Genomic DNA, 14,622 nt, shown 5'->3' on the forward strand with positions numbered 1-14,622 from the left:
TCAGGTCTCTAGGAGTTTAGGGGGCCCTTTGTATGGCCAGAAGAAAGGGACGAAGTTGATAAGCACTAAACAAGTCAAGCGGAGGGTCAGAAAGCTCGGCGTCAGTTTGCGTGGTCGGGAGCCCTCCCGTGGGCCACACCTCTCCCAGACGCTGTTTCCCCACCACTGTCAACTGTCGCAGTTTCTTGTTGGTAAATCCCGGTGGGAAGTCTGGATTACCTATAACCGGAGTCATTGGTGATGGCAGGGGAGCAATGTGTGTGCAGCGGAACAACCTCCGCACAACAGCCAACGTAGCTCCCACTACGGGGTGACCTCTGAGGTCTTTTGGTAGGGAGGACAGGAGCCACGGGGAGGTCAATAGGGGAATGGATCCATCCTCAATCTCCATCTCCACCCACTGCTTGTGTGGGCCATTACAATGCCAATCAACGACTCTCGCTAGCAGAGTCACTCTGTAGTATTGTCTGAGATCTGGGAGACCCAGACCCCCCTTGTCCTTTGGTCTGGCAAGCAATTGCAAACGGGCTCTGGGCGGTTTGCGCGCTCAAATAAAGTCCCGGAGCAGCACCTGCAGTTGTCTGAAAAAAATTGGGGGTAACCAGATCGGTAATGTCTGGAACATGTATAAGATCCGAGGGAGGGCCATCATTTTGAATGCATTACAGCGCCCGAACCAGGTCAGTGTTAAAGCATGCCAGTTTCCCAAATCAGATTTCAGTCTATCCAGGAGAGGGACAAAATTAAGCAGGTACAATTGCGCTAAATCCGCTGCGATGTCAACGCCCAGTTAACGTATAGATTTTTCAGCCCAGTAGAATGGAAAAGCGGACCGGAGCCTCTTGGCCTCACCATCCGGGACCGATATATTCAATACAGCCGACTTGGCGCAATTGTTTTTATAGTTTGATAGGCTGCCGTGTCGCTGTAGAGACGCAAGTATTTTGGGAAGCAAAATGTTTGGATTGGAGACGGAAAAAATTAGATCGTCAGCGTACGCCGCAATTTTGTGGTGTGCCGAGGGTTTGGATATGCCAGTAATATTCGGGTCATTCCGAACGTGACACATAAGTGGTTCCAGTGTCAGAATTAAAATTAGGGGAGACAGATGGCACCCCTGCCTCGTCCCATTAGTGATGGGGAAAGAGTCCGAGCACCCCTCGGTCACCCGTACCGCTGCCGACGGCGTGGAGTAAAGCGACATTACCCAGCTCATCATGTTGGGGCCAAGACCTATATGTTCCAGGGTGGCCTGCATAAAGTGCCAGGCCACCCTGTCAAAGTCCTTCTCCGCGTCCGTTGACAACATAAGCAAGGGCCTTCCCTGTTAATGCGCCGCATGGATTAAATTGAGGACTCGGGCCGTATTGTCTCTAGCTTCCGACTTATTTATATTTTTTTGCTTGTTTCCCAAGGTGACCATCTTGGCATTTGTCAAGAGGGTTGAAAGTGCCTGAAGAGATTGCCTACGGGCACATCACCCTGAAAGCACCCGATCTCGTTTGATGTTGGAGGCTAATAGAGTCGGGCCTTGTTAGTACCTGGATGGGAGACCGCCTGGGAATACCAGGTGTCGTAGACTTCTTTTTATGTTGTTGGCGTTGACCTGTTTTTTTTTTCGCTTATTTCCCAAAGTGACCATCTTGGTGTTTGTCAAGAGGGTTGAGAGTGCCTGAAGAGATTGCCTATGGCCACATCACTCTGAAAGCACCCAATCTCGTCTGATCTTGGAGGCTAAGAAGAGTCTGGCCTGGTTAGTACCTGGATGGGAGACCACCTGGGATTACCAGTTATTGTAGGCTTCTTTTTATGTTGTTGGCGTTGATTCGTTTTTTTTTTTTTCTTGTTTCCCAAGGTGACCATCTTGGCATTTGTCAAGAGGGTTGAGAGTGCCCAAAGAGATCGCTTACAGCAGCATCACCCTGAAAGAGCCCTATCTCTTCTCTTCTCTGAGGCTAAGAAGGGTTGGGCCTAGTTAGTACCTGGATGGGAGATGGCGTTGGAATACCAGGTGCCGTATTCTTCTTTTTATGTTGTTGACATTGACCTGTTTTTTTTTTTCACTTGTTTCCCAAGGTGACCATCTTGGCATTTGTCAAGAGGGTTGAGAGTGCCCGAAGAGATCACCTATGGCCCCATCACCCTGAAAGCGCCCAATCTCGTCTGATCTCGGATGCTAAACAGTGTCGGGCCTGGTTAGTACCTGGATGGGAGACCGCCTGGGAATACCAGGTGCCATAGGCTTCTGTTTTTTTTATTTTTTATTTAGTAGTATGCGACATACAATGTAAAGGCAACTTCACAGAATGTGTGATACAAATAGTTACAATCAAATGATCATATTGCATGGATATCAGAGCCAATGGTAAGAAGTCTGAGGAGAATAGCACGTGTACAGCTTTGCGGTCATATCAAGATGAGATTAAAGCTCCATCTCGTTGGGATCCTCTACCACTTAAAATATTATTGATACTAGCCCTGCTACCCTCGAAGAGTTTAGATATCCATAGATAGGGGAAGAGTATTGTGTAGTAGTCAAATGGGGTCGGAACATACCATTTTCTTTTCCCTTTTTTGAGTTAAGAAGGGAAATAGTAGAACTGAAAGGAGGGAGAAGGGGAAAGAGAAGATTGGGGAAGGAAATGGCAGAAAAGGAAAAGAAGGGGTAAGGGGGTGTCGTGGGTAGAGTGGATAGGGTGGGGTCCCCTCCCAGGGAGCAAGAGACGCCCTCGGCTCACCAGCTCATCAGCTGTCCAACGTTTGGAACAGCGATCTCCAACGATCACCATGAGCTTACTATGTCTCGCGGAGGTATTCTTCCGAAAAGCGAAACTGGGTCCAGTAGAACCATCTGTTCCCATGCTCCTCCGTTTTATCCCTCATTGTGGCAGTCAGGTCTTCCATTCGTTCAATATCATTTACCCTTGCGAACCACTGGGTCACCATTGGAGCAGATTGCTCTTTCCACTGACTTGGGATGCAGGCCCTAGCTGCATTGAGGAGATGTTTAAGTAAGGACTTATGATAATGCTTTCTCGACATAGGAGTTAGATTGAGAAGAACTGCTGCGGGATCATTGGCTAAGGAAATGTCTGCGAACTTGTGGATGAGTCTCAGGACAGGCTGCCAGAATGTTTGTAATTTAGGGCATTCCCAGAAAATGTGGAGAATGGTGCCAGTCTGTTGCCCACAGTGACAGCAGCGGTCAGATTGACCGGGGAATATTTTGGCCAACACCACCGGTGTACGATACCAGCGTGTGATCAGCTTATATGAGATCTCCTGATATTTACTGCAGAGTGACGACTTATGGGCGAAAAAGAGTATTCTGTCCTTCTGTGGTTTGGAGAATGTAGTTTGTAAGTCCCTTTTCCATTTAGCTAGGAAGGGTGGATCCGTGGAGGATTGTGCGTCTGTCAGGATTTGGTAGGACCTAGAGAGGGAACCACGAATTGGGCCATCATCCAGGCAAAGTTCCTCGAAGGGGTGGAATTGTCTAGAGAAGAACGAATGGTTAGGTAGTGATCCGAGGAAATGGATTAGCTGTCTAGCTCTCCAGCTATCCAATGCAACAGGTACTTGCTCTAGCAGTATGGTCCCCGTGGGAATCAAGCCCGTGGGTCCAAGAAATAGGGCTGCTCTCAGAAGCCCTTTCGGGGCTTGCCTGGTAAAGGCCTGGTCAGACAGGCCCGGAGGGAATCTAGGATGTCCAATAATTGGGGTCATAGGAGAAGGGAAGTTAGTCAGGTGGGAAAGGTGAAAAAAACTATCCATCTCGGCGAGCGAGGGGCCAATTAACGGGTGAGTAGTCACACAGGGCTCCAATGGCCTCCCCGCCCAAGGCAGACCAGCCAGTGGAACCCGCGCCATCTCCTGCTCTAGCTTGACCCATAGCTTCAGTTCCCCATGCCGGTGTCTTATCACATATGGTTCCCCATCGGATAGTGTCCGCTGTGTACTGCACATGCGCAGTACACAGCAACACAGATTCCGAAAATTGCCGAGCATGAACGGCGCCTGCACACCGAGTCCAGGTTCTATCCCCGCTATCCAAGTGGACATAGAGTAAGAATATAAAAGAGCCGAGCGCAGCGAGGCCGAGCCCGAAGCGTGGCGAGCAAAGCTCGCCTGCGAGGGACCCTCTAATATTCACAACCCTATGTCCGCTTGGATGGTGGGGCTACCACCTACACTCACCGCGCAGGCGCCGTTCAGCTTCGGAGATTTTCCGAAGCTTCGTCTGCTCCGTACTGCTCATGCGCAGTACGGCGCGGACACTATATCATGGCCGGACAGTATATGGCAGAACACCGGCACCAGTCAACCACCGGTGTCATGTGCGTCGCTGTGTAATATAGAGCAGGGTCCGGGAAGCCAATACCTCCCCGCAATTTCGGTCGCAATAGCATTGCCCTACCAATACGCATATGTTTTCCGCACCAGAGGAACTTGATAAAGATTGAGCGAACCGCATGAAAGAAAGTCTGGGGTATTTTGATAGGTAAGGCTTGTAGTAGATACAGAAGTCGTGGCATCGCGTTCATCTTCCACACATTACAGCGTCCGAACCATGACAGAGCTAGTGGGTCCCATCTTTTAAGGTCCGCTGTAAGCCCATAGGCTTCTTTTTATGTTGTTGGCTTTGACCTGTTTTTTTTTTCTTGTTTCTCAAGGCGACCATCTTGGCGTTTGTCAAGAGGGTTGGGCGTGTCTTGAAGAGAACGCTTACGGCCACATCAACCTGAAAGCACCCGATGTCGTCTGATTTCAGAGGCTAAGCAGCGTCAGGCCTGGTTAGTACCTGGATGGGAGACTCCCTGGGAAGACCAGGTGCCATAGAAGGATCTGGTCTGGTTAGTGTCTTTTTTTTTTTTTATTCTTTATTTATGGATTGCAGGTAATACAGAGACAAACTGTAAAAGACATAGATCCCTCAGTTTTCCAGGTTAACAAAAATACATAGTTAATACTTCGTGGGGGACCGGGGGAAACCTAACAACTTATGTCAGCAGCAGCCCCAGCCGTGGCTAGGCCACCACATTATCCCACTCTAATGATCTGGCACCCCAGTGTCTACTTATAAACCAGGGCAGTCCCCGGGGCGATCCCCCTCAAGGCCCAGACTGAGGGGCCTCTAACATCGGTCACCTTCATTCTATTGGTCAAAGAGCTCAGCCGGGACCACCCCGAGGGCCGCCAACCCCTGGCTGGGAAATCGAGGGAACAAAACGAAAAGATCCTTGCAATCACCATGTATTTTAATTATACTTGGGAGTTAGGGGGTAGGGAAAGAGGGGGGAGCAAATGGGCAGGAGAAGGGGATGGGGGTAGAAAGAATGAAAGTTATAGGGGGCTAACAGTGCTACGAGGCAGACGGGGGAGAGAGTGAACCAGGGTGGTATACGAGAAGGGAGAGAAAGAAAGAGGACTCCGATGGGTTCCCACGGCCGGACCCTTCCCTCTATACACGTGCCAGAGCCTACAGATAGGATCTGTATGCGTCGGAAAACCTGAACAGGCTCCAAGACAACCAACGAGCAGTGTGCTCTTCCTCCCTGTCGCCTAACGCTGATGTGAGCTGTTCCATACGGTAGATGTCGAGTCCAGGTTCTATCCCCACTATCCAAGTGGACACAGAGTAACAATATAAAAGAGCCGAGCGCAGCGAGGCCGAGCCCGAAGCGTGGCGAGCGAAGCGTGGCGAGCGAAGCTCGCCTGCGAGGGGCCCTCTAATATTCACAACCCTATGTCCGCTTGGATGGTGGGGCTACCACCTCCACTCACCGCGCAGGCGCCGTTCAGCTTCGGAGATTTTCCGAAGCTTCGTCTGCTCCGTACTGCGCATGCGCAGTACGGCGCGGACACTATATCATGGCCGGACAGTATATGGCAGAACACCGGCACCAGTCAACCACCGGTGTCATGTGCGTCGCTGTGTAATATAGAGCAGGGTCCGGGAAGCCAATACCTCCCCGCAATTTCGGTCGCAATAGCATTGCCCTACCAATACGCATATGTTTTCCGCGCCAGAGGAACTTGATAAAGATTGAGTGAACCGCATGAAAGAAAGTCTGGGGTATTTTGATAGGTAAGGCTTGTAGTAGATACAGAAGTCGTGGCATCGCGTTCATCTTCAACACATTACAGCGTCCGAACCATGACAGAGCTAGTGGGTCCCATCTTTTAAGGTCCGCTGTAAGCCCATAGGCTTCTTTTTATGTTGTTGGCTTTGACCTGTTTTTTTTTGCTTGTTTCTCAAGGTGAGCATCTTGGCGTTTGTCAAGAGGGTTGGGCGTGTCTTGAAGAGAACGCTTACGGCCACATCAACCTGAAAGAACCCGATCTCGTCTGATTTCAGAGGCTAAGCAGCGTCAGGCCTGGTTAGTACCTGGATGGGAGACTCCTTGGGAAGACCAGGTGCCATAGAAGGATCTGGTCTGGTTAGTGTCTTGATTGGGAGATCGCCTGGGAATACTGGATGCCGTAGGCTTCTTTTTATGTTGTTGGCTTTGACCTGTTTTTTTTAGCTTGTTTCCCAAGGTGACCATCTTGGCCTTTGTCAAGAGGCTTCAGAGTGCCCAAAGAGAGTGCCTACGGCCAAATCACTATACTATATATCTATATCTATAATAATAAATAATATTTTTAGTTATTATATATAAGATACTATATAGGGGATTTGGCCGTAGGCACTCTCTTTGGGCACTCTGAAGCCTCTTGACAAAGGCCAAGATGGTCACCTTGGGAAACAAGCTAAAAAAAACAGGTCAAAGCCAACAACATAAAAAGAAGCCTACGGCATCCAGTATTCCCAGGCGATCTCCCAATCAAGACACTAACCAGGGGGGGCGTGGCCTAGGCATGAAGGAGTGAGGACGCTCTTTTCCGGAGCTCCCGGTCCGTGACCCCTCCGCACCCCTTTACCACAGTTTGGTCGCATATTTCGGCATCGCCGACATCTCCGCGCTTCGGCGGAACACAGCCAGCCGAGCGGGGTCCGCCGCTGCTGCCATGGACAGGTACTTGGTCCCGCTGCAGCCTCCGGCCTCCACGCCGGATCCAGCCAAGATGGCGCCCGCGGCCTCCGGCGCTCCAGGACACGCGGCACAGAGGGAAGGTGAGCAGACTGCTATGCAGGGACACGACATGCCCCCGTTCTCCCCGCCTAGTGACTTGTCCCCGTGTCTCCCCCGCTCACTGTCCATGGCCTCGCTTGACAGCCCGGACCATAGCGGCCTGCCACCCTGGTTCCCTCACAACTCCCAACTGTCCCAGAGACCCTCCCGCAGTGGAAGCCTCATCCCAGGACCGAATGGCCAGGCTGCTCTCGCCTCAGACACACAGGGGGACCCACCGCTGCCACCAGCACCAGCATTATTGGGGGACAAGGCCATCCTAGCTTTACTCCAAAACCTTCCCACTAAAGCAGACTTTAGCTGTATGGCAGCCAGGATTGAAACGACCTTGCGACATGAAATCGCAGGGGTCAAACGTGACGTGTCGGCTACGAACGAGCGGGTGACCACCCTGGCATCGGATGTGACCTCCCTGACCACTGATGTTTCTGGCCTGCAAGCCGCACATGATACCCTTGCTGACAGAGTGGCACAGTTGCAACTCCTAGTGGATGACCTTGAGAATCGCAACCGCAGATGCAACATCAGGATCAGAGACTTGCCCGAAGCCACTGGCCAGGCAGACCTCAAAGCCACAGTTACAGCTATATTTAACGCCTGTCTGGACTGCGCTGCTGACACAGTAATAGCCATTGATAGAGTCCACAGGACCCTGGGCCCCAGGAGCCCCACAGAGAACCGGCCACGTGACGTTTTATGCTGTCTCCACAATTACTCAGTTAGGGAGGATGTCCTGCAAGCGTCGTGGCGCAAAGGCAGCATTGATTTTGACGGGGCCCAAGTCACCCTTCTGCCAGATGTATCCCGCAAGACCTTCCAGATGAGACGCTGTCTGCGACCCCTTCTGGAACACCTAACTGAACGGAGGATTCCATACAAGTGGGGCCATCCGTTTCACCTTATAGTGCGCAAAAATGGGAGGCCCCTTGCGCTACGACACCCTTCGGAGGTCCCGTCCTTTCTGGAGGCTTTGGGCCTGCCCTCGGTTCAGGTCCCCGACTGGTTGGCTCCTGTTGTCCCCCAGGGAGCAGTGGCCCCGACGAACAACCCCTCAACCAGGCCACAGAGAGTGAGACGCCACCGTCGATCCCAACGTCAGAGATCGCAGGCCCCCCAAGATCGTGAACCCTGAGAGAGTACAGTAATTTTCCGTTATTCCTGTGTTATACCCTTTTTTTTTGTTTTCTTTTTCTCTACCAACATAGACGGCTGGAGTATCCAGCTTTGTGTTGTTTACCATGCCACGGGCCATTGTTCCCAGTGCCCCCGCTAGGGGAGAGGAAGGACATTGGAAGAACAGAGTTGGACACTGCGCTTCCTGGACGAAGCCCTGAGTCATTGGCGGTACTGTTCACCATTCTCGTTACTGTTTATCTACAGGTGCCCTAGTCTCGGCGCTCTTTGTGTTTTTGGACTGCCTGGTGGTGCCCCCCGGGTGCCCCTGGGCGGCGTTCCCGCTCCCTCCCCCTCTCCTCCCCCCCCCCCTTTTTTCCATTTTTTTTTGGGGGGGGGGGAGGGGCGGGTGCCTGGGTGGTATAAATTTATCTATACTCTGTGTTGAAAAGTTTAATATGTTGGTCTAATTATGCACTGTTCTACTGTTGTTAACTGCCCGATACCTGCTGCAGTGATGTTCTATAATGCGTTTGATGTCGTAGTTAAGATGCCAAAGAAGCTCCGTGCACGCCCGATTGCGACTGCATGGACCATGGGATGCTGGAGGGGTACTGCACCGACGAGTTCCTCCCTCTGCAGTGCCTTACCTCTTCCCCCACTAGGCCCCTCTGCCCTAACCGGCAGGTTCTCTCCGATAGGAGCTTTAGCAATTCCCCGATCTATCCCCACCCCTCCTACCCTCCTCCTCCCTACTAACTCCGGACCTTCTCCGCTTCGTTACTGCTTTTCCTTTTTCTCCTCCTCTTCCTCTGTGCTTGAACTCTATATCTACTACTGACTCTGGTGGGGACCGCCGGCCGGGTACCACTGCCGTCATGGCCCTGAAGCTGGTTTCCTGTAATGTGAAAGGGCTGAATGTACCTGAAAAAAAGGTCCAGCTGCCTAACAGAATTGTGGCGGATGAAGCCCCAAATAGTTTTCCTCCAGGAGACCCATTTCAGGACAGACCAAATACCACGGCTTTATAGTAAGCACTTCCCCCTGGCCCACCACAGCACGTCCCCTACTTCCAAATCGAGAGGAGTGTGTGTTCTTCTTGCTAAAAACTTGCCGTGGCGCCTGTTAGCTGTCCAAGCCGATAGTGAAGGGAGATATCTCTTCATTAAGGGAACTCTCCACTCGCAAACTTTTACTCTTGCCAACCTATACATGCCGAATGTGGACCAGCTGCCGGCCTTAGAAGCATCCTTGGATGCCCTGGCTGCATTCTCGGAGGGTACTTTGATCGTTGGGGGGGACTTTAACCTCACCTTGGACCCCCGCAGAGACTCATCATCGGGCACCTCTGCGATTTCTGCGAGAACGCGTTCACACATAAGAGACCTGCTACACTCCCACCGACTGATCGATGTGTGGCGTACGCTTCACCCACAGGATAGGGACTATACGTTCTTTTCCACCGCTCATGGTTCTTACTCACGTATAGATATGTTTTTAGTCGACCCACAATGCTATCCCGGCGGTCACAGACACTCAGATAGGCCACATAGCCCTGTCTGACCATGCCCCGATTTCTTTGATGCTGAAGCTACAACAGGAGTCGCGTGGTCAGTCCTGGTGGAGACTGAACGAGTCTCTCCTGAAGGACCCTGAGACCCACGCAGACCTGCTTAGGGAATTAGAAAGTTACTTTGATCATAACCGTGATTCTGTTTCCAACCCCCTCATGTTATGGGCGGCTCATAAATGCTACATTAGGGGCATTCTTATTAAACATGGTCATAGACTCAAAGTGGCCAAAACTGAGGCTCTCTCCAAACGTATTGCCAAGTTGCATGCGTGTGAACAACGACACAAATCCCAGCCGACTGCTGCGCTGGAGGTGAGAGATCTTAGAGAACAAATCAGAGATTTCTCTCTCTTTCAGGCTAGAACCAGACTCATGTGGGTCCGCAGGACGTATTATGAATATGGAGACAAGTGTAGTAGGTCCCTAGCGAACTCCCTGCGTGCCCAACGCAACGCGTCCTTCATTCCAACCATAACCTCCCCTTCGGGTGCCAAGCTTCATGATTCACGGGAGATAGCGGAGTGTTTCCGATCTTTCTATGAAGCCCTTTATAACTTGCACCCCCGGGACTCAGGAGATGCCCTCCAGGCCGGCACAGCAGCCATTGATGAGTACCTAGCTTCGGCAAACCTCCCGTCGCTTACACAGGAAGAGATAGAGCTTCTCTCGCAACCTATCTCCCCGGAGGAATTGTCGACAGCGTTAAGAGACTCACCCAAGGGCAAGGCACCAGGCCCAGATGGCTTTACGGTCCCTTATTATAAGGCCTTCCTCTCCCTGTTGTCCACGCCGTTTGTGTCAGCTTTTAACGCCCTATTGGAGGGCCAGACCTTTCCACCGGAGCTGTTGCAGGCAAGCATCTCGGTCATACCCAAGCCGGAGAAGGATCCGCTTCTCTGTGCGAACTACAGGCCCATCTCCTTATTAAACAGCGACCTTAAGCTCTTCACTAAGATACTGGCGGAGCGGTTGGTGCCCATTCTCCAACGCCTGATACCTCTGGATCAGGTGGGGTTTATTCGTAACAGGGAAGCCCGAGACAACACTACCAGGACAATCAATGTTATAGAACGCGCCAGACGCCTTAAACTACCGATTATGTTGCTCTCTGTGGACACAGAAAAAGCGTTTGACAGGGTGAGCTGGCCTTTTTTGCTAGCCACCCTGCGAAGCCTGGGTGTACCCCCCCCCCCCATGCTTTCATGGGTTACAGCTCTTTACTCGTCACCGACGGCGATGGTTAGGGTCAATGGGTTTGCCTAGTCGCGTATCACTATTGGCAATGGAACGAGGCAGGGATGCCCGTTGTCCCCCCTTTTGTTTGTCCTATCGCTTGAACCCTTGCTGCACCACATCAGGCAGAACATAGACATCAAGGGACTGGACACCCCCTCACACCACCATAAGGTCGCAGCCTTTGCAGATGACCTCTTGTTCTATGTCTCAGAGCCTCACATTACATTGCCGAATCTCTTAGCGGAAATAAGACGATATGGCACCCTGTCAAATTTTAAAATTAACTTACAGAAATCGGAAGCACTCAACGTCTCCCTGTCTACCAATGCCCAGACGAATCTAAGCACTAATTTTCCCTTTCGTTGGGCAACTGGGGCTATACAATATCTGGGTACCAAGGTTCCCCCGGACCCACATCTGATTTTCCAATTGAATTTCCAGCCGCTTCTAAAAAAAATTGCCGTAGATCTAGAGAGGTGGTCAAAGTTGGCGACCTCTTGGTTTGGGAGATGCAATGTGCTCAAAATGAATGTAATGCCCAGACTCTTGTACCTATTACAAGCCTTACCGATAAAAATCCCCCAATCATTTTTTAAAGCCATGCGCTCCATCTTTATTCGATACGTATGGCAGGGCAGGCCTCCAAGACTCAGCCGAACATTACTGCTCAGACCAAAAGACAAGGGAGGGATTGGCCTCCCAGATCCGGCATGGTACTATACGGCGGTGCACATGAACAGAGTAGTTGACTGGTGCAGACACCTGAAGGATAAGCTGTGGGTTCGTCTGGAGCATGAATCAGTACCATTTCCACTTGAGGGTTTGCCCTGGAGTGGACCGGGCTGGTCGGGAGCGACGCGGGCACACCCACACATTGAGCCAACGTTACAAGAGCTAGACAGATATTTTACCCTGACGGGCGTGCCCAGTTTCCCTTCGCCCATGACTCCTATTATTGGACACCCACGCTTTGAACCCGGCATGACAGAAAAGTCTTTCCGCCTCGACCCTGACTGGGACCTTGTGCGGGCCTCTTCTTTTCTTGGCCCTAGGACGTGGACAGCGGTCTCCACTATGTACGAGGCGTTAGCAACCACGGCCCTGGGACAGTGGAAGCTTTCCCAACTCTCCCACTTCTTGAAATCTTTGCCAAACAGTGGCGAATTCCGCAGACCCCTAACATCGTTTGAGGAGGTATTCTCAGGAGAGGGACCGACCCGAAGGTCTCTTTCCCTGTCATATCGCATCCTACTGGACCAACTCTCCCAGGGTAACCTGGTGTTCGTGGAAAAATGGGAGCAAGACCTGCATGTCCGGCTCTCGCCAGACCAGAAGAACCGCGCGCTTCTTTTTGCGCACAAGTCATCCCTATGTAGCAAATACCAGGAAATAGCTTATAAAATTTTGACCCGATGATACAGGACCCCCACTGTCCTGGCGGCTATGTTTCCCGGTCACAGCCCTTTGTGCTGGAGATGCGGTGAACAAGCCGGCACGTTACTACATATCTTCTGGGAATGCCCTCAACTGGCCCATTTCTGGAGACAGGTTCTCAATATCATTTATGACCTCACGGCTATTGATCTCCAGAACAACCCAGCTGCGATCTTCCTCAATCTGACCCCACTCTCGAGCAAGAAGTACCATAAATCTCTCTTAAAACATCTTCTGAGTGGGGCCAGGGCATGTATACCTAGCATGTGGAAACAGCAGGCCGCTCCACTGGTGTCTCACTGGTTTGCAAGAGTTTGCGACATCTACCGTATGGAACAGCTCACATCAGCGTTAGGCAACAGGGAGGAAGAGCACACTGCTTGTTGGTTGACTTGGAGCCTGTTCAGGTTTTCCGACGCATACAGATCCTATCTGTAGGCTCTGGCACATGTATAGAGGGAAGGGTCCGGCCGTGGGAACCCATCGGAGTCCTCTTTCTTTCTCTCCCTTCTCGTATACCACCCTGGTTCACTCTCTCCCCCGTCTGCCTCGTAGCACTGTTAGCCCCCTATAACTTTCATTCTTTCTACCCCATCCCCTTCTCCTGCCCATTTGCTCCCCCCTCTTTCCCTACCCCCTAACTCCCAAGTATAATTAAAATACATGGTGATTGCAAGGATCTTTTCGTTTTGTTCCCTCGATTTCCCAGCCAGGGGTTGGCGGCCCTCGGGGTGGTCCCGGCTGAGCTCTTTGACCAATAGAATGAAGGTGACCGATGTTAGAGGCCCCTCAGTCTGGGCCTTGAGGGGGATCGCCCCGCGGACTGCCCTGGTTTATAAGTAGACACTAGGGTGCCAGATCATTAGAGTGGGATAATGTGGTGGCCTAGCTACGGCTGGGGCTGCTGCTGACATAAGTTGTTAGGTTTCCCCCGGTCCCCCACGAAGTATTAACTATGTATTTTTGTTAACCTGGAAAACTGAGGGATCTATGTCTTTTACAGTTTGTCTCTGTATTACCTGCAATCCGTAAATAAAGAATAAAAAAAAAAAAAGACACTAACCAGACCAGATCCTTCTATGGCACCTGGTCTTCCCAGGGAGTCTCCCATCCAGGTACTAACCAGGCCTGACGCTGCTTAGCCTCTGAAATCAGACGACATTGGGTGCTTTCAGGTTGATGTGGCCGTAAGCGTTCTCTTCAAGACACGCCCAACCCTCTTGACAAACGCCAAGATGGTCGCCTTGAGAAACAAGCAAAAAAAACAGGTCAAAGCCAACAACATAAAAAGAAGCCTATGGGCTTACAGCGGACCTTAAAAGATGGGACCCACTAGCTCTGTCATGGTTCGGACGCTGTAATGTGTTGAAGATGAACGCGATGCCACGACTTCTCTATCTACTACAAGCCTTACCTATCAAAATACCCCAGACTTTCTTTCATGCGGTTCGCTCAATCTTTATCAAGTTCCTCTGGCGCGGGAAACATATGCGTATTGGTAGGGCAATGCTATTGCGACCGAAATTGCGGGGAGGTATTGGCTGCCCGGACCCTGCTCTATATTACACAGCAACGCACATGACACCGGTGGTTGACTGGTGCCGGTGTTCTGCCATATACTGTCCGGCCATGATATAGTGTCCGCACCGTACTGCGCATGCGCAGTACGGAGCAGACGAAGCTTCGGAAAATCTCCGAAGCTGAACGGCGCCTGCGCGGAGAGTGGAGGTGGTAGCCCCACCATCCAAGCGGACATAGGGTTGTGAATATTAGAGGGCCCCTCGCAGGCGAGCTTCGCTCGCCACCCTTCGGGCTCGGCCTCGCTGCGCTCGGCTCTTTTATATTCTTACTCTATGTCCACTTGGATAGTGGGGATAGAACCTGGACTCAGTGCGCAGGCGTCGTTCATGCTCGGCAATTTTCGGAATCTGTGTTGCTGTGTACTGCGCATGCGCAGTACACAGCGGACACTATCCGATGGGGGACCATATGTGATAAGACACCGGCATGGGGAACTGAAGCTATGGGTCAAGCTAGAGCAGGAGAAGGCGCGGGTTCCACTGGCTGGTCTGCCTTGGGCGGGGAGGCCATTGGAGCCCTGTGTGACTACTCACCCGTTAATTGGCCCCT

At 51.6% G+C, this 14,622-nt stretch overlaps 2 pseudogenes; both read left to right on the forward strand.

Annotated features, from left to right (window-relative positions):
- Window positions 1-1,683: 1,683 nt before the first annotated feature.
- Window positions 1,684-1,802, forward strand: LOC143958610 (5S ribosomal RNA; annotated as a pseudogene).
- A 323-nt stretch (window positions 1,803-2,125) lies between these two features.
- On the forward strand, window positions 2,126-2,244 carry LOC143958776 (5S ribosomal RNA; annotated as a pseudogene).
- The last annotated feature ends 12,378 nt before the right edge of the window (window positions 2,245-14,622 follow it).

The sequence above is a fragment of the Lithobates pipiens genome, unplaced genomic scaffold (assembly GCF_037356315.1).
Source record: "Lithobates pipiens isolate NorthernLeopardFrog02 unplaced genomic scaffold, aLitPip1_a1.2 Scaffold_61, whole genome shotgun sequence".
Classification (NCBI taxonomy): Eukaryota; Metazoa; Chordata; class Amphibia; order Anura; family Ranidae; genus Lithobates; species Lithobates pipiens.